Source organism: Lepidochelys kempii, chromosome 11 (assembly GCF_965140265.1).
Source record: "Lepidochelys kempii isolate rLepKem1 chromosome 11, rLepKem1.hap2, whole genome shotgun sequence".
Classification (NCBI taxonomy): Eukaryota; Metazoa; Chordata; order Testudines; family Cheloniidae; genus Lepidochelys; species Lepidochelys kempii.
This window is the reverse complement of record NC_133266.1, coordinates 72,917,283-72,942,588: the sequence shown is the minus strand read 5'-3', so window position 1 is coordinate 72,942,588 and position 25,306 is coordinate 72,917,283. Positions and strand designations below refer to the sequence as shown.

The 25,306-nt window shown below is 46.5% G+C and overlaps 1 protein-coding gene across 1 annotated transcript in view; it reads left to right on the top strand.

Moving 5' to 3' along the window:
• The window catches only part of LOC140895267 (uncharacterized), a 154,900-nt gene that overhangs the window by 17,517 nt on the left and 112,077 nt on the right, over window positions 1-25,306 (top strand). The gene's annotated exons all lie outside the window — the stretch shown is intronic.

Here is a 25,306-nt window from a genome sequence, read left to right as displayed (position 1 = left end):
TTCTGTCTGGAAATTGTTTTGGTGTCCATTTTCAATGTAAAATCTGCAATGTAAAATCCAATTCAGCTATAAGTCAAACAACATTTCAGTTTTGGGTTTTCAATGAAGAGTCAAAATTTCCTATAAGGGAAAAAAAGATTTTTTTTCATCTAGCTCTGGTCCTGGGGTTTGTTTTGGCTGGCCTGGGCTTGGCTGTAATACCATGGTATTGTAAAGGGCCTGATTCAAGACAAATTACATCCTGCTTCCCCATCACAGAAACCTGCAGACTTCCACAAGGAGAACTGAAAGAAAGACGTAGGTCATGGGCGGGTGTATTCTGTAGCTTTGGAACCATTACAACATTGTGGGAGCTCTAGTACTTTTCATCGAATTAGGCACAAAATGAAATGTAAATCTTGATGCTTCTGTTTAGTTTTCCAAACCTTTGGAGTGGGGTAGGAGAGAAAAGCACAATTATGTGCGTGTCTGTGATAGACAGCTCTGGACAGCACACACACATTAAGGTGATGGGCACACTGTAGGTACCTAGCTATAACAAGATGTTGTCGATTGGACTATTTTATTCAGTACAATCATGTCCGTTTTAAATATTTCTGTTACATAAGGCCACAGAAAATCTCTGCATTTGAGCTCTGTAAGGGTGGGACTTGTTCTATGCTCCCTCCCTCATGACTTATTTCATAGTGATGAGATAATTGATCTGGGCTGCTGTACAGTCAGATCAGCCTTTGATGTGTTTTGCTTCAGAGAGAGGCTGGGATGGGAGAACAGAGTCACTGTCTATGTTTGGTCTTCCTGTGGGCAGAGACACTGTTCTTGCAGCGTCTGTGCCCCACTGTGTGAGGCACTATGATGTGCTACCCTTGTGTGTTCTGCCGTAATGCTGCATTAGCAAGACTTTTGAATTGACTGTGGTTCAGACCTGAGAACAGCAGGTCTGGTTTGTGGGTTCAGGGAGGTGCTCTGGACATGCTGGGGGTGGTCATGCTTGCTGGGAGGGGTCATGGACTTGAAGTTGGGGGAGAGCTGAGCTCTAGTCCTACTTCTGCTGCCACTGACCTGCTGTGTGTCCAAGATCCACTCATTTGGGGTGCCTTCATTTTTGGCAGCTGCACACCCAGGGTTTCGTCCCCTCTTATTGGAGTCGTGGATTCTCAGCCCCTCTGAAAGCCCTAGGTGTGTCAAAACAGATGCTCTTATGAAGACTTTGGCCTTGAGGTCTCTGCCTTTATTCTTCCACCTGTAAAATGTGGCTTCTGCATAGCTCACGGGGCCATTGTGGCTTAACGCTTTCATGCTGAGAAAGCACTTTGGGATCCTCCGATGGGAGCTGGAAGAGCAAGGCAGAGGATTAGAAGTGTTTTGTGTCTGGCTGACTAAGGAACAGCACTGATGGTTCCATTCAGCCCTCCATTGCTAGAAGAATGGTAGCTCTGACAAGCCTTACCCAGGAGCTCCCATCTTCCTGGCTCTCTCATGGACATGCAGGTCTCCTGAGAGTTCCCATCTGACTACAGAGTATGAGGAGTTCACAGCCCACTGCAGTTAATTATTGTAATAGTTTAATTCTCTGCTCAGGGTGTAGTTGGAACAGGCCCCACTCTGAGCATTTGCCACCAACTATACAACCATCACCTCTGTTGGCATTGGCTCAGACCCTTTGCTCTTCACCCCATAACAGGTTACTGCCTTCTATAAGAAGTCCATTACCAAGCCTGTCCTACATGTCTTAGAACTAGAGTTGCCAAATTTCTATTTGCAGAAAACTGAATTCCAATGCCTCACCCATGCCCCGAGGCCCCACCCATGCCCCGAGGCCCCACCCCATGCTCTCTCCATCCTTCCTCCCTCCCTCCGTCGCTCGCTCTCCCTGCACCCTCGCTCAATCACTCATTTTCACTGGGCTGGGGCAAAGGGTTGGGGTACTGTGGGGGGAGGGGGAGCTGTGCAGGCTTTGGGTTGGGGCAGGGGCCCAGGGGTTTGGAGTGCAGGAGGGGGCTCAGTGCTGGGGCAATCGGTTAGGGTGCGGAAGGAGGTTCAGGGTGCGGGCTCCAGGTAGCGCTTACCTCAGGCAGCTCCTGGAAGCGGCACATGTCCTCTGGCTCCTAGGCGCAGGGATGGCCACTTAGCTCCGTGAACTGCCCCCGCAGTTCCCATTGGCCGCAGTTCCCAGCCAATGGGAGCTGCAGAGCTGGCACTCAGAGCAGAGGCAGCACGCAGCGCTCCTGTGGCCGCCCCTGTGCCTAGGAGCCAGAGGGATATGCCAGCAGCTTCCCGCAGGTGCCTGTCCTGCTGCGCTACCGACCGGACTTTTAACAGCCCGGTCAGTGGTGCTGACTGGAGCTGCCAGGGTCCCTTTTCGACCAGGCATTGAGGTAAAAAACTGGACACCTGGCAACCCTACTTAGAGACAAAGGCCACCTTGTCTCAGCTGTAGCAAACAGTTTGGTGGTGTCTGTAGACATTCATCATTCCCCACCCCCCCAAAAAAAGAAAACCCTAACCATTTTAGCAAGCTGCTTGCTGTATCAGAGCCTTTGCAAGTGTTTGCTTCAAGATGGACATAATCCTAGCCCTTTTCTGGTACGTACAAGGGGAAAACTCAACTGTGGTAGCAAAGTGACACTGAAAGAGCTGGGAGGGGAAAAAATCTCATTTTGGAAAAATTTCTCCAATAATTTTGTCAAAGCAAAGGCTTTTAGGTCAGATTTGAGGCCTAATAAATTTATTTTAGAACTTAAACAACTTGATTGTGGACAACTGTGCAGGTTCCAGAGAATTCATTTTTATTATCCACCACTCTTCAAAACGTTTTATTAAAGAATAGACATTATGTATACTGCGGCCTCTGGAGACACACTAATCTCTTCTGCCCCCTCTGCAGCTTCTTCAGCAACAGAACTAATGCACTGGTATTTTTAGAGCTTTTCTGATGTCTTTGATTTATGCTGGAGTCAAAAATATGAGAGATCAATAGGGCAAAGTGTTATGTAAATAAAAGTTAAACCACACAAAAAGAAGACCATTGCATTAGGTGTAATTTGACTTCTACATTTGGGGGAGGGGGCAGCTCCAGTCAGACCAATGGGGCTGCATGTGGGGGGAGGGGCAAATTCTACACCTGCCCAAGGCTTGCAGTTTCAGGGGGCAATGCCCTCTGCCCCCCAAACTATGCCCATGCATTTCAGTTCATTTCTAATGTGTTTGGTATGGGAGTGGTTAGAAGTCAGACCTTGCCAAATGGAAAATGACATGACTGATAAGCAAAGAAATACAACTGTAAATATATAAATATAACTGTAAAAAGGGAATTGTGAATAACAGAATTTAATTAGTATTTTAAAGTTGCATTTAAATGTAAAAACAGGATCGTTTCTGTTGAATGGATGCCTCTTAAGTGCTCATTCTCAAGTATGCGAGCTATTCGCTTTATACAAGCAAAATAAAGTATGCTGCAACTTTCCCTTTATTTTTCCGGATTGGTAGAGAGAAAAACAAAGCTGTAGTATGAAAAATCTGACTCTCCTCATTCCTTGTTGTCACTGTGCCTCAGTGGGTCACAACTGAGAATACCAAATTCAGGACAAGCTGCTGACCAGCCCAAAACTGGTGGTTATTCTTCCATAAGATGTACCGAACCAGCAACAAAAGTAAACTTCGGTCTCACCACACTGGCTAACAAGAAGACAGAAATACAGCCTCCTTAGGTATTCCAGTCCTGGATTCAACACCCAGACACTAGACCTAAAGATGAGTGGTTATTCAAAACCAATTTCATCAAACAAAAGGGTTCTTCTGATCCTAAAGGACTAGCCACACACCCAGGTCAATATCTAACTTAGATCTTAGACCAAAAATCACACTGTTGCCCATCCTTTAGTATCTAAAATATAAGGAAAGAAAGAAAGAAAGAAAAAGATGAGAGTTAAAATTGGTTAAAGGAATCAAATACAATCAGTAATTGCAAAGTTCTTAGATCAGCTTTGGAACAGAGATGGAATAAACTGCTGGCTTGTTAAGTCTCTGGTTACTTCCAAATCATTGGAAGGACCTCCATCCCTTGGTTAGAATGCTCCCATTGGTATAAACACATAATCCAGAGGTTTGAGCAGGAAGGAGGCAAAATGGAGATGTTTCCAGGACCTTTTATAGCTTCTGCCACGTGGAGGGAAACTTCATTGTTTCAAAAAAGCCCTCAACATAGTTTGTGGAAAAGTACAGGCACACAAGATGGCGTTTAGTACCACATGATCAAGTCACATGCCCTTGCATGCTTCAATGTGTCATAGCAAGGCCCATTACCCATATTCTAGCTAGAAAGTCCATCTGGAAAGTTCATTATGTGGGGATAGGCTTCTTCCATGGCCCATCAACTTAAACATTCCCAACACAATGTGCTGGCTAGACTGATTTGCAAACCTTACATTCCTTCTTGGGTCTTACCTCCTAGTATGCAAAATTAATTCCCAGTTATGCTTCTGTCATTGAACTGTTACAAGAATTACTACGGAGGAGTTCAACCTTAGTGTGGACAATGGATGCACAAGCTAGTTTCGAAACGGTGAAAGACTTGATTGTACATAGTCCAGTACTTGCACTATTCACTCCTACATTGCCCACAATTGTAACTACTGATGCTTCTGATTATGGACTTGGGGCTGTTCACACACAACTTCATGAGGACAACTCAGAGAGGACTGTTGCATTTGCTTCAAGGACACTAAGTAATGCTGAGAGAAAATATTCTACAGTCGAAAAAGAAACACTTGCTTGTGTCTGGGCTACTGAAAAATGGAGAACTTACCTGTGGGGCCGCATGTTCAAGTTGTGCACAGACCACAGCCCTTTGATGACGTTGCTCACCACGAAAGGACTGGGAAGAGCAGGATATCGTATTGCTTGATGGTCTGCAAGACTACTCTCTTTCAATTATGAACTGGAATATAAGCCTGGAAACCAAAATGTGGTAGCTGATTGACTTTCTCACCTGCCTTTGCCTTCACCAGGTGGTCCACTGGAGGATGAGGATGTAGTGGTTGCGCTTATTACAAGCACTCTCACTGCAGTTACAAAAGAATGATTTCAAGCTGCTTGTTCAGCGTGTCCAATTCAACCAAAACTACAGGAATTTCTGACAAAGAGATGGCCCCGTAACCCTAAAAACCTTGACCCAGTTTTGCTGCCTTATTTTAGAGTTTGGGATGAACTTTCTTTGCTTGATGGCTGTGTGCTATGAGGTACACACAAGAGGCTACTTGTGCCGGAAGAATTACAGTCAAAACTCATACACCTGACACACGATACTCATCAAGGAATTGTCAGAACCAAACAACAACTATGGGATCTGTATTGGTGGCCAGGGATGGACTCTCAAATTGAAGCACTCATAAAATCCTGTTTCTCTTGCCAAAAGCATGATAAGACAGCAGTGATATGTACCCCTCCATTACAGCCTGTTCCTCTTCCTGAATCTGCATGGGAAAATGTGGCGATTGACATTGTAGGACCCTTTGATACTGCTCCAATTGACTGCCGTTATGCCATCACTTTAATAGACTATTTCAGTAAATGGCGTGAGGTAGCGTTTACATCGCAAATCTCTTCTGCTACAGTAATTAAGTTCCTCACTTCAGTTTTTAGCAGGGACGGTAACCCCAAAGAACTGGTTTCAGATAATGGCAATCAATTTACTTCCCTGGAGTTTGAAACTTTTCTAGCATAGAGGAACATTTTATACAGAAGGTCATCCCTATATTACCCTCAAGCCAATTGGGAAATCGAACGGTTTAACCAAAGTTTGAAAGAGAGTTTGCAAACAGCTAAACTGGAAGGGTGATTGTGGATAACCTTCACTACTGATTTCTTGCAGCACACTGGGCTACATGACATGCCACAATGCAAAGATCACCCACAGAGTTACTGCATGGGAAACAGATGAATACTAAACTAACCATTGCTGGATTGTTAAAGGCACGACCTGATGCCCCAACCGAGCATGATGTGAGAAAAACAGTTGAACAGAACCAAGCGAAGTCTAAGGCTTTCACAGACAAGTGGCGGGGTGGTAAGGAACCAAAGTTTGAGTGTGGTTCCTTCGTTAGAATAGGAAAACCTGGAATTTTACATAAAGGGGACCATAAATTCACAGCTCCTCTTAAAATCATAGAGAAGAAGGGACCTTACACCTATCGACTTTCTGATGGGCGGGTATGGAATGCTTCTTATCTTGCACCTGCCTATGCACCAAGAGGAGATTATGCCAACACCCAGTCTGCATTGGATGACTTCACCGTAGTATCAACACAACAAGACATTGCACTGGAACCAGGGCTTGAGAGATGGCCTGTCAGACCCAGACAACCACTTGTCTGGACTAGAGACTGTTATGTAGTATCTACAGTGTTTTCAGTGTAATATTTCTGCCAACAGTATAGTGTCTTGTTTCATATTTGTTTCTGTGGTTAGAACAACAGTGTTTATTTTAATTGGGAGAGTTTCTTAAGATAGGAGGGAATGTGGTGTTTTGATGCTGCTTGTAATTATTAGAACTGGGAGCACTGGCTGCTGGGAGTCTGAAAGGACAGGAAACAGGAAGGTGGGGGGAAGTTGAGGAGGCTGAGAGAGAGCTACCGAGGGTGCAGCAGCAGCTTGGTAAAGAGGTTTCCACTTTAAAAATAAAGTCCTGTTGAAGTTTGTTAGTACCTTGCCTGGTTGCTACAACACCTATATGATCCTTTATCCCCCATCCTCTTACAGAGACAATTATTGCCTGTGACGGGGCAAGGCCAGATGGCTATAGAAAAGTAGTGGGAGAGAGATATATTAGCTCCAGGCTAAACAAATCCCTGGTACCAGGTTAAGTGAAATGGAAGCTGCTCCAGGTCAATTAAGACACCTGGGGCCAATTAAGAACTTTCCAGAAGGCAGGGAGAAGGCTAGTTTGATTGGGACACCTGAAGCCAATCAGGGGCTGGCTGAAACTAGTTAGAAGCCTCCCAGTCAGTCAGGTGGGTGTGCATGTCAGGAGCTGTGGGAGGAAGTTGTGCTGTTGGAGAAGCTGAGTAGTACACACCATATCAGGCACAAGGAAGGAGACCCTGAGGTAAGGGTGAAGTGGAGCTTGAGGAAGTGAGGGCTGCTGTGGGGGAAGTAGCCCAGGGAATTGTACATGTCTTGTTTCTAAAAGGTCAGCTACCATAGCTGATACTATTAGGGTCCCTGGGCTGGAGCCAGGAGTAGAGGGTGGGCCCGGGCTCTCCCCCCCACACACACCTTTGCCCCCTGATTAATCACTGAGACTGGGAGACAACAGAGACTGTGCAAGGAAGGATAATTTCTCCTCACCTCCCTTGCTGGCTTATGATGAAAATGGCTCAGTAGACTGTGACCCTTGTCTCTAGAGAAAGAAGGGTTACGTGGAGGGTCACAGTGAGCCTCTGAGGATAGCAAAATCCTCCAGGAAACGCAGGACCCATGGAGGCAAGGACAGAGCTTTGTCACATGCCATAACCTTTCCTCTCTGCTAGGAACTGTCCAGCTCATATTCTTCCCATGAGAGGAACTGTCTCCTGTTGTGTCCTGTTTGCAGTCATGTGGACAGCAGTTCCATGTTTCTTTTTTTTCCCATCTACACTGTAATGACAATTGTTTTCAGGAACCCAACTGAATTCTGACAAAGTTAAAATACAGGAGTTAAAATAATGCTACTGCTTTCTTGTTGCTTCACCCCAGAAGATTTCTGTTTTCCTAGGAGGAAGGACAAATATGTCTGTCTATCTGTCTTGTAGAAACCAAATGTATCAAATTACAACTATCCTTCCACCCTTAGGGGATGGGGGCAAATGCATCCATAAGTGAAATTGGAGAGTGCAAGAAACCAGGTTCTGGCCTGGACTTGTCCTTGCAATAGTTTAAGACTTCCTCCAGGTGGAAGCCCATCCTTTTGGAGTCGCTTTCATCTGGAAGCTCTCTCTCTGGGTTAAAGAAGTGCTCTTGTACTGGGATGCATTTGAAAGTAAAAATAACTGAACAAGGCAAAGCAGCCAACTTTCATAGAATCTCAGACATTAGAACCAGGGATAAAATATACAGTGTCCCAGTCCATTCCCCTTGTAGAGCTGTACTGCTTCCCTCTATACATGTTCTAGTGCGCTGGTCCAGTTCTGGGACTTCTCTTGCAAGATTCTTTCACAGTGGAAGCTCCAACTGCTCTGCCTGTGACTTTCTTTTTGTCTTGCCACTGAAGAGGCCCAGCGTGTTTCTTCAATAAGACCACCACCCCCAGCCAGCTTCTGCCCTCCCTGGATTCTGCAATGGAGTTCTAATTGGGTGTTTATGACACCACTTGCTGTGAACAAAGAAATCATGATGTCACACACAGACACATAGGTTTTAAGGCTACCCTAGTGGGACCATTACGTAACACAGACAGTAGAATTTCACCCAGGAAATTCTGCATCAAGCCCTTAACTTGTGGTTTAGCTACAATGCATCTTTCAAAAGACATCCAGTCTTGTTTTAAAAGCTTCAAAGGATGGAGAATCCACCAGGAACTCTCATTGTGTGGGTGGGCGAGGGAAGTTTCACTCTAAACATGCATTTTTCCAATCCATATTTGAAATTATGGAACAAAATTGAACAAATGTGGGCTCCAAGAAGTTATTCGGAAAATGTGTGTTTATATATAATAAATGACATTTTTTTAAAGCTTCTTCCCAGAAACCTCTGAGTGACTAAAATGGCATAATGCCTTCTTCTGGAATGCCTGGGCAAGATGAGTTTAATGGTTTCAGCTTCATGGCATTTGATATGACTACCTATAGTGGAGGGTCCCCTTTGTTCCTGGCGAGTTAGTTGGATACCTTGTGCTTGGAATGGTCTCTCCGGTTTATCCCACGGCGTTCAGTTCGGGGACATAGGCACTCCCCCAACCCAGCTCCATGCACTGACCCTACTCCCGTCCAAATCCATGGAAAAACTCCCAGGCCCAGGATTAAGCCTTAACTGCTAGATGAGGAAAGTAGCTGGTACTGTTGATGACAGCCGCTGTCTGCCCACTACATCTCTGTTGCCAAGACAGCATCCTCAGGATCCACTCTGTTCATAGAATCATAGAAGATTTTGGGTTGGAAGAGACCTCAGGTCATCTAGTCCAAACCCCTGCTCAAAGCAGGACCAACCCCAACTAAACCATCCCAGTCAGGGCTTTGTCTGTTGTTCCAGAACGATCTCACAATTGGTCAGTCTTTGACGGTCACCTCTCTGTGGAGCCACCAACGTGACCTCTCGAGCTTTGCAGCCCTGCTGCCTGGCCTGTGATGCAGGAGCAGTTGAGGCCTCTTGGGGCTATTATCAGCTATCACTTAGGTATTTTCTTCCAGCTGTGCAAGGCAGTGATTGTGTTTCCTACGGCCCCCCCACCCCCAGCTGTTTTCTGAAAGGAAAAGGAAAAAAACCATGAAAACACTTCAGCTCAAGTTTTTTTGTTCCCCTAGAATTTCATTTTTAAAGCCTACATTTTAGGCTTAAAGTCTTCCCTTTTTCCTCCTTGGGCTAAAAATACATGAATGGCTTTTGCTCCTTGGTGAGTTCTGTGGGAGAAACCTGTCTGAGAAGAGAGAAGAGCTCTGAGTGTCTAATCCCCTTGCCATGCAGCAAAGCATCATCTGCCTGTTCATTGGCTATCAGTGTGGGCCCCCCGAAGTGTTCGTCTGATGACTGCTCTATGTTAATTCTATAATGCTGGCTTCCCCCTTTGCCCTCCTGCTTTTGGCTCAATCCTCCACCTGAGCCCGAGACCAGAACATGCAAGATACCTGTCTGAAGCAATGAAGTTTGGCCTGCAGTCCTGTGGGAGAGACAGTTGATGCACTGTGGTTCCTTCATCTGAAAGGACAGAGAGTGGAGAGGGGCCAACCTTTCTGCCAACTGTTCGATTTTTAACAGTCGTTTAAGTTGCTGGATGTTGAAAATATTTTCAAGTGCTTCTGTCATGTCCAAATATGGAGTGCTTTAGGGTACATCTACACGGCAAAAAAACCCATGGCAGTGAGCCTGGAGCCTGGGTCTACAGACTTGGGCTTACACTACAGCACAATAGCAATGTATATGTTTGAGCTTGTACTCTGGAACCCAGCCCACTCCAGGCTTCAGAGCCCGAGATGCAGCCTGAGCCATAACATCTACCATAGCTATTTTTAGTGCCATAGTGGGAACCCTGTGAGTCCAGGTCTGTAGAACCAGGTTCTGAGACTCGCTGCCATGGGGGGTTTCTTTTTTGCTTTGTAGTCGTACCCCCTAGTGCACACACCAAAGTGTGTAGGGAGCGTTGCTTGTAAGTCTTGCATTGCCACAGTAAATCTACTTCGGAAGATAGAGCATAGATAGGGGGGAAGGGGTGGAGTATTAATGTCAATTTTAGCAATTTTTAGTACTATGTCGATGTCCAAAAATCAGTCTTGGGTGGGATGGGGGATTTCTCTTTGTATATACTGTAATGAGTAATGTAGATACTATAACGAGTAATCTTTGTAACGTTCCCTAGTGTTTCAAACAGCACTAAGTAAAAGCAGACTCGGGAACCTTTAGTCCGCACCAGCAGGGTCTACACCAGTGGTTCTCAAGCTTTTGTATTGGTGACCCCTTTCACACAGCAAACCTCTGAGTGTGACCTCCCCACCCCCTTATAAATTCAAAACACATTTTTTAGATTTAACACTATTATAAATGCTGGAAGTGAACCAGGCTTTGGGGGTGGAGGCTGACGGCTTGTGACTCCCCCATGTAATAACCTCATGGTCACAACCCCCATTTTGAGAACCCCTAGTCTACACAGACCTATTAAAGCACAACACAGTGGTGTGCTTTAGAAATCATACCCCCATAGTCAGCATTACTACTTTGTGTAGATAAGCCCTTAGATACCATTAATTAGGTCCAGGGTTTGCCTGATATTTGTTAGATAAACACCTATTTCTCTCTCTTCTGTGTGTGTGTGAGAGAGAGAGAGAGTGTTTGTTAGTTAAAACTGAAAATCAGATGCCCTATGTATAGACTAGAGATAAGGGGAGGCGGTGGGCTACTGCTCATGTGAGTTTGAGAGGGAATCATTACTGAAGAGATGAGGCCTTGAGGCCTTTTGAGTGAATATTTCTCATTTTTATGGAGTCATGGAACTGCCGCCTGCGTGTCAGGTTGGCTTTGTTTGTTAAAGCACTGCACTGTGTGACTGAAGAATTTGTATGGGAGAATAGTGAAAAAAGAAAATCCTGGAAGGGAATAATCAGGCCTTAGAAGAGGGCAGTTCCACAAGTGACAAAGGGAGAAAGAGAATATGGGGAAAGAGAATATGTTTTAGATTCTGGTTTTAAAAAGCCAGCTCAGCAGAGCTGATGGTGAACATGAGCAAGGCAAATAGATGCAATAGCACCTTGCACTTCATAGAATCATAGAATATCAGGGTTGGAAGGGACCCCTGAAGGTCATCTAGTCCAACCCCCACTTCTATAGATGTTGGTGATGCTACATCTTAGAACTTTTGTCCTAATCTAGGTTCCAAATGGGTGGGCAATATGCTGCTATTTTCATTTGGGAGGATTCACTGCTAATTCGTGACCTAATTTTTTTTTTTAGGCCTTCTGGGCGTTACTGGTTCTTCCCTGATCTGTGCCACCTTGCCCAGCAGCTTTTATAGTTAAGAACCAGTAGAGTCTGTAAATGATGGTGTGACATACAACAAAACACAGTTGTTGTGCATGCAGGTCATTTTCCATGAATAGGTAGGCTTGGAAGTTGAGAGGGATGGTTTCTATTTACCTCTTCTCTCCCCACCCATCAGAGCAGCAGGGAATCAAAATTCCTTTCTGGGGTGGCACATATACTTCCCACCCCATAGACAGGGCTGAGCCTTCTCCTTAATCTTCTGAATGGTAGCTGAATCCTTTTAGCTGTGGGTTGGTGGGTGGATGGGTGTTTCAATTTGGGCTGGGGTGAGTGGTTCTCTTGTTTTCTTATGAGCACTATTCTTTAGTCCCCTTTCACTCTGAGATACTGTCAGTGATTTTCACAGCCCAGGATTTACATGTCTTGCTTCATTGGAGAAAGCCAAGCATGCATCTAAAAGCTGGGCTGGGCCCCCTGTTTCCTGGCAAGGTCACTCACTACTGAGCAGAGCCCTTTGGTCACCTCCTAGTCCAGGCCTCTAGGTCATTGTGCTTTCCTGATGAAGACGAATGGCAGGTTTTCAGACACAGTGGAATGCCAGAGACACTTCATTATGCTTAGTGTCTTTTTATCCCAGCCTAACTGACAATACCTAACTTCCAAGACTAACACTTCCAGATCTTCCAGGAAAGATTCTGGGGCGCATTTGAATCCAGATTAGTTACCTGTGACGTTATCCAGCATGTACTATTTCTGATACAACATGGGTGTGTTTGTGTACCTCATGTTCATTTAGGCAGAAAGCAATACCATGGTGCAGTAGGGAAGGAGAAGGGATCATCTAAAGACACTGTGTCCTTGTCACAAACACACAGCCATGCAGTGTGTTTTAACTTATTAAAGACTTTCTCTGAACCATAGTTAATCTTGGACTTTATCTCATCCACCCAGAATTTGTTGGGGGGCTGGGAGCTCCAGTGGCGGGGACCTGTATCTCACTAGGGAGTGAAACTCAGTCCTGGAAAATCTGGAATCTGAATCACCTCTGTGTTCAGAATATCAGCATTCAGCCACTGATAATGTCATTTTGACTTTCCTCTTGTTGTTAAGTCTTTTGCTCCTCTTGGGTTTTTGAAGATAAAAATGGGTAAAACAGGCAAAGAAAACAATCCCATAGAAATATTACTGTCCTACTTAGATGCCTCCATAACCATAGTATCTGAACACAGCATAATCATTAATGATTTTATCCTTCGCAACATGCCTGGAAGGTAGGGGGCTGTGTCTCCACTTGACAGATGGGGAAACTGAGGCACAAGGGAGCTGGAGGGCTTGTCTTCCTGGGACATTCAGGAATGTTAATCTGAATGAACTAAAGGTGTGAATTTCAAATAGATTTGTTAAACTGCATTGAACCCTGTGTGGATGCCCTTACTCGGAATTAAAGTGATCTTTCCTCAATTTAGTCTAATTCATTTTAATTCACTTCAAGGTAAGTTAAACTAAATAAAATTCAGAATGCTTTATTCTGAATAAGAGCATCCCAATAGGCATTTCAACTAATCCACTTTAAAAGTGATTTTTTTAAAAAAAAGCAGTCTTCCTGAGTGTTCTGTGTAGCCAAGCCCTGTGATTTACCCAAGGCCCTACAAGTCTGCGATTGTGTGGGGAATTGAACTCAAGCCTTTCAAGTCCTAGTCTAATGCCTTAACCACAAGACCTTCCCTGCCCTACTGGTGTGATCTGATCCACCATAGTTCATGCCAGAGAAATGCACTGCTTTTTCAACATCAACACTCTGCTCTGATATAATGGGATGTACCAGGCACTACCAAGTTATCTGGGCCTATGCAGCAGATATATTAGCAGAAACAAGCACACAAACAGAAGTGAAGCTTCTTCAGATCATCTGATTAATCCCACAGAGAAGGCAGTTCCTCACATGTGAATTATTCCACTTTGTTTCCTGCCAGTAGGACAGGAACTTCAGTACTAAAAATCGAGCCATAGTGCTAAGAAATGCTGAAGGGCTGCCAGGCGGGTTATTTTGACAAGCTGATTGTGCAAGCAGCTATTTCAGTGTTGCAGAGCAGTAACTGTTAGATAAGAGAGGCTTTTGCAGCTGAGAGCAGAGACACAAAAGGATATTCTGTTGGAGGGGAGGGCCATGAGAATTTGGGCAAAGGCAAGGCAACCCTTCTCCTTTCTCAGTGGGTCCTGTTGGTCATGGATTTACCAAGAACAAATCATGCCAAACCAGCTTGATTTCCTTCTTTGATAGGGTAACTGGTTTGGTGGATGAGGGAATGCAGATATGGCTTTTTTGGTGTTCCATGTTTGTCTGAATGAGATAGTGGAAGCTGTTTGCATTTAAAGGAGCAAAGACAGTACACATGCAGGGCAGAGAGTATGCAACATTCCTCTCCAGTCTCCTTGATATGGTACATTTGGTAAATGTTTTGCAATGTTGGCTCCAGTGGTAGGCACCTGCTAATAAAAGAATGAGGTTTCATGTCTTCAAGAGACGGGAAGACTTGCTGCTGATCTTCAAAGCAAAAGCCTTGATTTTAAGGTGGACTCCCTGTGAGATGGGGTGGTCACTGGGAAAACAGCCCCTGACCCTCTATCATAGTTACTATCATAACCATAAGAGCAATTTCAAATTGGTCCCCGTGACGTTCTTTGACTCAGTGTCTGTTCCTATTAGTGGAAGGAATGAGGTCAGAACTCTCCTTTAGTTTTTCCTTTCTTGGATGATATAGGTCTGAAAAATCTTTGTATATAAAGATCTGGAATATAATTCTGGACCATGGCTTGACTGGCTTCCAGTGCTATGGATGTGGCGCTGCCAGATGGAATGGATGGGTGTGAAAGGATGGTCTTGGCAGAAGTGAGAGTACACTGTTACCTGGCAAAAGGGACTAGTCACCTGACCAGTATGTGACAGTTAAGTATTGTTTTGGGAGGCAAGCCAAAATCAGACAACTGAAGTCTTTGTATCAGGAGCGGTGTTAAATCCCTGCATCTGCAGCCATGCTTTGGGTCTCCTGCTCTCATTGGCCTGAAGTTCCTGTACTTGACCTGCCGCCAGATTTTGCAATATTCCTGCATGCACCGTTGGCTGACCTGACACTGGATGTAATTGCCTTTGTTTGTCTGCCTTTGAGACCAAACCCTTGCTACTTGCTGTTGACATTCGGGAATAGTGCTTCTGGTAAAAAGATCAGGGTGTCACCCGTGAAGAGCAGCATGTGAAGAGCTGCCCATAAGGAGCCAGTTGCAGTACACCACAATGTCTGTTGCTTCTACAAAACCAGTGAAGATGGTTTGTTAACTGCTTACAGGTGAACAGACACACATCCCTTTTCTAGAGCACTCTCATAACACCACCTAAAGCAACAGGCATGGAAAGATCAACATTGTTTCCCAGAGCCTTCCCAGTAGTTATGGAAGGCCCCTGACAGCTCTCTGTCCTGAAGATACAGCTGGCAGCCTCTCCTCCATGCTGAGGGAATGTACCATGCCTCTGTTTCCAGAACAGGAGCCATGAGATGGCCTGGCTTTCTTCCTAGTTGTCTACATCATGTCAACACTTAGCATAATTAAAATACTTGAGCACCTGGCAGGAGAGCTGGGCCCATTTTGCTCCACCTAACGTTTCACAAATTCACAAAACGAGAAGCCTTTCTTGCCGTGCGTGGGCTGTATTTATAGTATATACAATTACATGGCCATTTCTGCACCTCCTGTGGGGGTGGCCTCCAAGTGTGGCACTTAAAGTGAGTTGATTGGTGATGCTGACATACCCTCATGAGACCGCATGTAACAGATGAGTTGCTTCTGGGAGGAGCAAGGTAAGATTTGTTTTCCCTCCATTTTTGTTTCCTCTTGGTAGGATTTCCTTTGTGGGTGCTCAGCCTGCTGTCTCTGTTCATACAGTATAGTCATTTGAGGGGATCTGAAATTTGGGAGTTTTTTAATGTTTGTTTTCTTAAATCTTTTAAAAACCTCTTGGTCCAGGTTGTAGCAGGAAGCCCGGCACTCAGAGCACATACGTAGCCTCCTGGGCAGTGTGTGTTCTGTCCCCCTGTGTGCTGGATATGTGGGTGATATGTACTTGGGAGCATAATGTGATAAAATGTTGCAAGTTAGTGACAGAAAGGTAAGTGTGTGGGTGTGGGGGATCATTTGATTCATAAAAATCTACAGAATCATCATTGCAGTGGTGTCACCCTCTGCAACATGGCTAGGGGAACCTGCTGCCCCACCACCCACCTCCAGGTGCTGTGGGTGGTGGAAATTTTGATAATAGTGTCATTGGAAATGGGTCGAGTTAGGTATCCTTTGAAAGCCCTTTCATCCACAAATACAGTGGTACCAAACATGACAAACCTAGAGCAATTATGTAGATACGTATTTGAGAAAATGTTTAAAAATCAACTGTTTGTAGTTATACTTTACTGCAGGGATGCGTTACTTACATAAAAAAAGGCATTGCTCTTCGGGAATCATAGAGAAGTTGGCCCTGACATGTACGACTGAAAACTTTTATTCATCAAAGTCGTCATCCGTGTCATCTCCATCTAAGACACTGCTGCTAGACACTTTGTCACACTGATCCTTGCCCGTGCTGCACATGCACATCTCCGTACAAGGCAGGTTGCTGGCCAAATATTTGAAGGATGGTGAGCATCTGGTCTTTGCACACCAGCATTTGATTAGCTGAGGGACTGATTTGGGACATAACTGGTCATAACTGGTCTAATCAGTCCATCCTCCGTGCCTGGCAGGGGAGGTGGTTTTGGATGCACTCAGTCATCTCAGATTCATTCCATTCCTTGATAATTTGTCCTCTTGGTGGGAGGTATAAATGCGGCCCTCATCAGTGGCAATTTATCTCTGTTTGTCTACTTCTTGGAAAACATCCACCAACATAGCTCTGCAAGTGTCATAATGTTGGTCGTCAAATGGTAAACTTGGCACATGAATGCCTCCAGTGCATTTACGACCTCATCTGTGACTGTCTCAGCCATTCTGAGCACCTTCAGAATGAGGAGTGACTCATCAGAGGCTGAATCAAATGCCTTCCAGTAAGGGCTTGGCTACACTTGTGAATTAGAGCACATTAGAGGAGCCCCGGGCGCACTAGCTCACTACCCGCCCACACTGGCAAGGCATGTAGAGTGCTCTGACTCTGCGGCTAGAGTGCTCCTGGTACTCCACCTCGGCGAGTGGAATAACGTTTGGTGCACCCCCGCTGGAGCACCACGGTGCCAGTGTGGACACCCTGGTCTGTTAGTGCGCTGTGATTGGCCTCCAGAAGTGTCCCACAATGCCTGTTCTAGCCACTCTGGTCATCACTTTGAACTCTACTGTCCTGCCCTCAGGTGACCAACCGTCAGACCCACCCTTTAAATTCTCTGGGAATTTTGAAAATCCCCTTCCTGTTTGCTCAGCCAGGCATGGAGTGCTGTCAGCGAATCTTTCCAGGTGACCATTCCTCCACGCACCAGGCGATCCCCAGTATGGAGCAATGGCAAGGTGCTCATCAGTGTTTGGGGGGAGGAAGCTGTCCAGTCCCAGCTGTGCTCCAGCCGTAGAAATTACGATACCTTCGAGCAGATATCAAGAGACATGATGGAAAGGGGCCATGACCGGGACACACTGCAGTGCAGGATTAAAATGAAGGAACTGCGGAATGCCTGCCGCAAAGCCCACGAGGCAAACCGCCACTCCGGTGCTGCCCCTGCAACCTGCCGTTTCTACAAAGAGCTGGATGCGATACTTGGGGGCGACCCCACCTCCATTCCGAGGACCACCATGGACACTTCAGAGCCCAGTGCAACTAGGCAGGAGGAGGAGGAGGAGGAGCAAAGCGGGAGCAAGGGTGTTGAGACGTTGGAAGACACCCCGGAATCCCTAGATGCATGCAGCCAGAAGCTGTTCTCTAGATGCATGCAAGCCAGGAGGAAGGTAGCCAGCCAAGCCGGTGCTTGGGGAAGGACAAACACCAGAGGAGGTTCCCAGTAAGCAGCTTTTATTTTGGGAAGGAAGTTATTCGGTGCGGGCTCTTGGGGTGAGGAGGGTTATGGCTGCATGCATGCCTCGATGCAGAATAGGGCATTGATGTGCTCTCTCACATTGTGGTAATCGGCCTCAGTGATTTCTTCAAAGGTCTCATCCAGAACCTGGGCAATCCGCTTGTGCAGGTTTCTTGGGAGAGCCACTGTGGTCCTTGTCCCAGTAAGGCTAACTTGTCTGCGCCACTGTGCCGTGAGGGGCGGGGGGACCATTGCTGCACACAGGCAAGCTGCATATGGGCCAGGGCGGAAGCCGCATTGTATTAGAAGACTCTCCCTTGCTTCCCAGGTCACCCTCAGCGGCAAGATATCTTCCAGAACGAACTCATCCTGTGGAAAATGTGGGGACAGTGTTCAGTATAGGGGTCCCCTGCCACTGTTGGCTCTCCCCAAGGCACAGAACCCCAGAGGACAGTACGGCCGTGAAACAATCAGTCCCCCTTCACCCAGTGCTTACTCACCATTTTGGGGCTCCCGTGGGTTATGGGCGCTCGCTTTGGGATGGGCAAATTATGCTATTGTGTAGACTGTGCTTGCCCTTAAGTACGGGGGAATCACTGCTCTGTCTGGTGTGAACAATGCTGTCTCTGTTAAGTGTTGCATTTTGCTTTACAGATGCAACCTTGAGATCTCAGCCGTCTGTGTTATCACCGGCCGAAAGACTACAAAGAATCAGAAAGAGGCCACGTAGAAGCAAGGAAGACATGTTGCATGAAGTAATGCAGCATTCCAGTAATGAAAATCAAAAAGTGCAGGAGTGGCGGGACAGGGAAAGGAGGATCCACCAGCAGAATGAGGAGCGCCGGCACAAAAGTGCGGTGCTCCGGCAGCAACACACGGATCGGCTGATAAGCATAATGGAGCACCAAGCGGACTCTATCCAAGCGCTCAAAGCCATGCAGGCAAAGCGGAACCACGCCCGCGCCGCCCCCCACCCCCCGCAGCCCTTGTCCCAAAACTCTTTCCCTTGTGTCCCCATGTCACCTCCAACCCACTTTCCCCAACATCCGGGTTCTTACCACCACCAGCTGACTTCAACACGTGTAGCTTCACCACCCAGCCCTGAAAACTACGACCCTTACCCTCTTCACTCAACCCCCATCACCATGCAGTATAGCCATCCTGAAGTGCAGCACTCATTGCACAGCACTCTGAGTATGAGAACAGGACATACACAAATCTGTGATTGCACCATTCCCCCCGCCCCTTACCCTTTCTGTTTCCCAAGCAGTTCTGTTTCTTTTCAATAAATGAATTTTTTGGCTTTGAAAACATTCTTTATTATTGCATAAAGTTAAAGATACCTTAGCCCAGGAAAGAAACTGGCACTGTAAGTCAGCGTAGCAAACACAGATTCCTACTAACATTGGAACCACTGCAGTTCGCTCCCGTGCAGGGCAACAGAAATTACTGGTGGCTTTCAGCCTCAAATTGCTCCCTCAAGGCATCCCTAATCCTTGCAGCCCCCGCACTGGGCCCCTCTAATAGCCCTGCTCTCTGGCTGTTTAAATTCACAGAATCATAGAATATCAGGGTTGGAAGGGACCTCAGGAGGTCATCTAGTCCAACCCACTGCTCAAAGCAGGACCAATCCCCAACTAAATCATCCCAGCCAGGGCTTTGTCAAGCCTGACCTTAAAAACTTCTAAGGAAGGGGATTCCACCACTTCCCTAGGTAACGCATTCCAGTGTTTCACCACCCTCCTAGTGAAAAAGTTTTTCCTAATATCCAACCTAAACCTCCCCCACTGCAACTTTGAGACCATTACTCCTTGTCCTGTCATCCGCTACCACTCAGAACAGTCTAGAGCCATCCTCTCTGGAACCACCTCTCAGGTAGTTGAAAGCAGCTATCAAATCCCCCCTCATTCTTCTCTTCCGCAGACTAAACAATCCCAGTTCCCTCAGCCTCTCCTCATAACTCATGTGTTCCAGTCCCCTAATCATTTTTGTTGCCCTCCACTGGACTCTCTCCAATTTTTCCACATCCTTCTTGTAGTGTGGGGCCCAAAACTGGACACAGTACTCCAGATGAGGCCTCACCAATGTTGAATAGAGGGGAACAATCACGTCCCTCGATCTGCTGGCAATACCCCTACTTATACATCCCCAAATGCCATTGGCCTTCTTGGCAACCAGGGCACACTGCTGACTCATATCCAGCTTCTCGTCCACTGTAACCCCTAGGTCCTTTTCTGCAGAACTGCTGCCGAGCCATTCGGTCCCTAGTCTGTAGCGGTGCATTGGATTCTTCCGTCCTAAGTGCAGGACTCTGCACTTGTCATTGTTGAACCTCATCAGATTTCTTTTTGCCCAATCCTCCAATTTGTCTAGGTCCCTCTATATCCTATACCTACCCTCCAGCGTATCTACCACTCCTCCCAGTTTAGTGTCGTCTGCAAACTTGCTTCGGGTGCAATCCACACCATCCTCCAGATCATTTATGAAGATATTGAACAAAACCGGCTCCAGGACCGACCTTTGGGGCACTCCGCTTGATACTGGCTGCCAACTAGACATGGAGCCATTGATCACTACCCGTTGAGCCCGACAATCTAGCCAACTTTTTACCCACCTCATAGTGCATTCATCCAACCCATACTTCTTTAACTTGCTGACAAGAATACTGTGGGACACAGTGTCAAAAGCTTTGCTAAAGTCAAGGAACAACACATCCACTGCTTTCCCTTCATCCACAGAACCAGTTATCTCGTCATAGAAGGCAATTAGATTAGTCAGGCATGACTTGCCCTTGGTGAATCCATGCTGACTGTTCCTGATCACTTTCCTCTCATCTAAGTGCTTCAGAATTGATTCTTTGAGGACCTGCTCCATGATTTTTCCAGGGACTGAGGTGAGGCTGACTGGCCTGTAGTTCCCAGGATCCTCCTTCTTCCCTTTTTTAAAGATGGGCACTACATTAGCCTTTTCCCAGTCGTCTGGGACTTCCCCGGATTGCCTTGAGTTTTCAAAGATAATGGACAGTGGCTCCGCAATCACATCCGCCAACTCCTTTAGCACTCTCAGATAAAACGCATCCGGCCCCATGGACTTGTGCACGTCCAGCTTTTCTAAATAGTCCCGAACCACTTCTTTCTCCACAGAGGGCTGGTCACCTCCTCCCCATGCTGTGCTGCCCAGTGCAGTAGTCTGGGAGCTGACCTTGTTCATGAAGACAGAGGCGAAAAAAAGACAGAAGCAAAAAAAGAGTCCAGTTGTTCCTCCTAGTCAAGAGGTGAGGGAGAGTCTGGCCCTGGCCTCCCGGCAGAGTCTCACTCACAGTCCTGGTCCCTCCCCCATAGACCCTTCTATTTTAGCAGTTGCAGCCTATCTGCTTTCCTGCAGGCAGTCTCTCCATCACTTCCCCAGCTTCCTTTGTGTGGGGGCTGTAAACCGCAGCCAGGGCCCAACATGCAGTCCCCTTGGGCTTCCCAGCCATCTTGTAAGCCAGCCCTGCTGGAAATTCAGCAGCTCCCTAATTCAGATTCAAACTGGAAGGGGTTTTAGTGGATGAAATATGGAAGGGGATGATACAGTTTTGTGCAATGACCTCCTGGCCACATTGGGGTGAAAGCTCACCCACCTGCCCATCCCAGTGTGAATGAGCTGGTTGTAGAATAACCAGGAAAATCCCTTTTAATTTCATTTATGGTGCAGCCCCCCTTACAGACAAAGGGCAGGTCCCCAGGGTTCAGGAGGTCACTGAGAGGTTAGGGCTGGGAGATAGAACTTTGTTGCCAGCTGGGAGACCCAAGCCTGAATACCAGTGATGGGACCCCGGGAAGCCATCACATCAGAGAGGGCTGAGGCACCCCCTTGACAGGTGCCAGAAAAAAGGAGCCTTTCCCCCATGGTCTCCTCTGCTCACCTGCACTTCTGGCTCTATCTGCATCGCTCTGGCACGGAGTAAGGAGGCCCCAACCATAGGCTGTTCTCTGTGATTTGGGGCCAGACTATCACTGGAAGGCTGGAACTGGCTGTGGAGCCTGAGGGATTTAGCCACTCGGTGGTCACCAGGATTTGGACACCCACATGTCTCCTTTTCCTTTGACAGTCCTACCCTGAGGTCTCAGGCTATGTGGCCTGATTGAAGTCTCTGTCTCTGTAATCTTTTCCTGGTAACACATGCAGACTAACCTACACTGCCACACAGTCTTTCCCTCCCCCACAACATGTGCTTTAAAAATGTAATCGTAGCTTGTGGGCAAAGCACGAGGCCTTGGGAATGGCCTGCTACTGGGAACTGCCCCAATGTCTGCAGGTCCCAATTCAACAAGGATTGCTTTGCAGAAGGACTCTTCAATTGAGTAAGCTCAAGCTATCATCTCAAAAACAAAGTGAACTGCCAGAAAGATGAAAGGCAGAGAGCTGCCTTCCCCGGAGGGCTATGCTATAATGTTCTACTGGCTTGAATAAATTTCTCTTACTTCTTGCAGACCTCCCAACTGTTCAATCACCTGGCAATCCTGCTCCAGTTTCTCTCCCACCAGTCTTGAACAAGGGTTGCTTTCTTAATAGAAAATGGAATCAGATCATGGCACAGCGTGCATAGCCTTTCCAGTACTCCGAACGCTTGAATCTAAGTAGGGCCCTTTTTCATAGTCCTGGCCCTAGAATTTCAGCGTCATGCCTGTGTAGCTCAAGGAATGTTAATTAGCCTGTGGAACTCATTGCCACAAGATGTACCTGAGGTCAAGATGTTAGTAGAATTTCAAAGAAGGATGGGACATTTACAAAGATAATCAGAACATTCACAAATGCATTAGGTAGGGTGAATGTATTATGGTATATAAACCCTCAGGCATCAGAGTATAAATCATCTGGCAGCTGACAAGCTTTCCCTCTGTGCAGATAAGTCCATTAACTGGAAATGGGTTTCTTGCTCTTGCCTCTAGTGCATCTGGTACTTGCCACTTGCTACTAGACTACATGGATCATTGCTCTGACTTGTTATGGTAGGTCCTATGTTTCTTGGTTTAGTAACACAGGTCAGGTACAGTGTGGCTGTGGAATATCCCTGGTAGAGTCATTAGCAGCAGAAGGGTTAAAGTGGTGTAGATGGGAGCCAAGGTACAGTGCTGTAATAAATTGTTGAACGAGGAGAGCAATGTCTTTTCCTTTTCTTGGCTGTAACTAGGATTCTGACTCTGGATTTGGATATCTGTGGTACAGGTGGCTGCATAGGTTAAAAAAACCTTGTCACTGTACAAGTAGCTATACAATTATTCAAAGATACACAATGAAGGGCAGAGCCCATCCTGGGCTGAGAGTCGTGTTTGTCTTCAGATTTTTGGAGCCAATATTTGAATTCTGATCCCAATGAATATGACATTGCCTGTAAAATCAAATATTACTAGAAATGAATTATTTTTCTCCCTATTACTCCTTCTCTGCCTTCTTTTCCTCTGTTTTCTTAATTTTCCCCCTCTTCATATCTTTTCATAGAATCATAGAATATCAGGGTTGGGAGGGACCTCAGGAGTCATCTAATCCAACCCCCTGCTCAAAGCAGGACCAATCCCCAACTAAATCATCCTAGCCAGGGCTTTGTCAAGCCTGACCTTAAAAATATCTAAGGAAGGAGATTCCACCACCTCCCTAGGTAACGCATTCCAGTGTTTCACCACCCTCCTAGTGAAAAAGTTTTTCCTAATATCCAACCTAAACCTCCCCCACTGCAACTTGAGACCATTACTCCTTGTCCTGTCATCCGCTACCACTGAGAACAGTCTAGATCCATCCTCTTTGGAACCCCCTTTCAGGTAGTTGAAAGCAGCTATCAAATCCCCCCTCATTCTTCTCTTCCGCAGACTAAACAATCCCAGTTCCCTCAGCCTCTCCTCATAAGTCATGTGTTCCAGTCCCCTAATCACTTTTGTTGCCCTCTGCTGGACTCTTTCCAATTTTCCACATCCTTCTTGTAGTGTCGGGCCCATGTTTTCTCAAGACAACATCAAACATACATGATCATGAAGGAGGAGTGCTGGGCAGAGATGGGCTCCACCTTACGAAGAGATGGAAGAGCATCTTTGTGAGCAGGCTGGCTAACCTAGTGAGGAGGGCTTTAAACTAGGTTCACCAGGGGAAGGAGACCAAAGCCCTGAGGTAAGTGGGAAAGCGGGAAACTGGGAGGAAGCACAGGCAGGAATGTCTGTGAGGGGAGGGCTCCTGCCTCATACTGAGAATGAGGGGCAATCAGCAGGTTATCTCAAGTGTTTATATACGAATGCACAAAGCCTTGGAAACAAGCAGGGAGAACTGGAGGTCCTGGTGATGTCAAGGAATTATGACGTGATTGGAATAACAGAGACTTGGTGGGATAACTTACATGACTGGAGTACTGTCATGGATGGTTATAAACTGTTCAGGAAGGACAGGGAGGCCAGAAAAGGTGGGGGAGTTGCACTGTATGTAAGGGAGCAGTATGACTGCTCAGACCTCCAGTACGAAACTGCAGAAAAACCTGAGTGTCTCTGGATTAAGTTTAGAAGTGTGAGCAACAAGAGTGATGTAGTGGTGGGAGTCTGCTATAGACCACCGGACCAGGGGGATGAGGTGGATGAGGCTTTCTTCCGGCAGCTCGCAGAAGCTACTAGATCGCACGCCCTGGTTCTCATGGGTGACTTTAATTTTCCTGATATCTGCTGGGAGAGCAATACAGCGGTGCATAGACAATCCAGGAAGTTTTTGGAAAGCGTAGGGGACAATTTCCTGGTGCAAGTGCTAGAGGAGCCAAATAGGGGGGAGCTTTTCTTGACCTGCTGCTCACAAACCGGGAAGAATTAGTAGGGGAAGCAAAAGTGGATGGGAATCTGGGAGGCAGTGACCATGAGTTGGTTGAGTTCAGGATCCTGACGCAGGGAAGAAAGGTAAGCAGCAGGATACGGACCCTGGACTTCAGGAAAGCAGACTTCGACTCCCTCAGGGAACGGATGGGTAGGATCCTCTGGGGGACTAACATGAAGGGAAAAGGAGTCCATGAGAGCTGGCTGTATTTCAAGGAATCCCTGTTGAGGTTACAGGGACAAACCACCTCGATGTGTTGAAAGAATAGTAAATATGGCAGGCAACCAGCTTGGCTTAACGGTGAAATCCTAGCGGATCTTAAACATAAAAAAGAAGCTTACAAGAAGTGGAAGGTTGGACATATGACCAGGGAAGAGTATAAAAATATTGCTTGGGGATGTAGGAATGAAATCAGGAGGGCGAAATCGGACCTGGAGCTGCAGCTAGCGAGAGATGTCAAGAGTAACAAGAAGGGTTTTTTCGGGTATGTTGGCAACAAGAAGAAAGCCAAGGAAAGTGTGGGCCCCTTCATGAATGAGGGAGGCAACCTAGTGACAGAGGATGTGGAAAAAGCTAATGTACTCAATGCTTTTTTTGCCTCTGTCTTCACGAACAAGGTCAGCTCCCAGACTGCTGCGCTGGGCATCACAAAATGGGGAATAGATGGCCAGCCCTCTGTGGAGAAAGAGGTGGTTAGGGACTATTTAGAAAAGCTGGACGTGCACAAGTCCATGGGGCCGGACGAGTTGCATCCGAGAGTGCTAAAGGAATTGGTG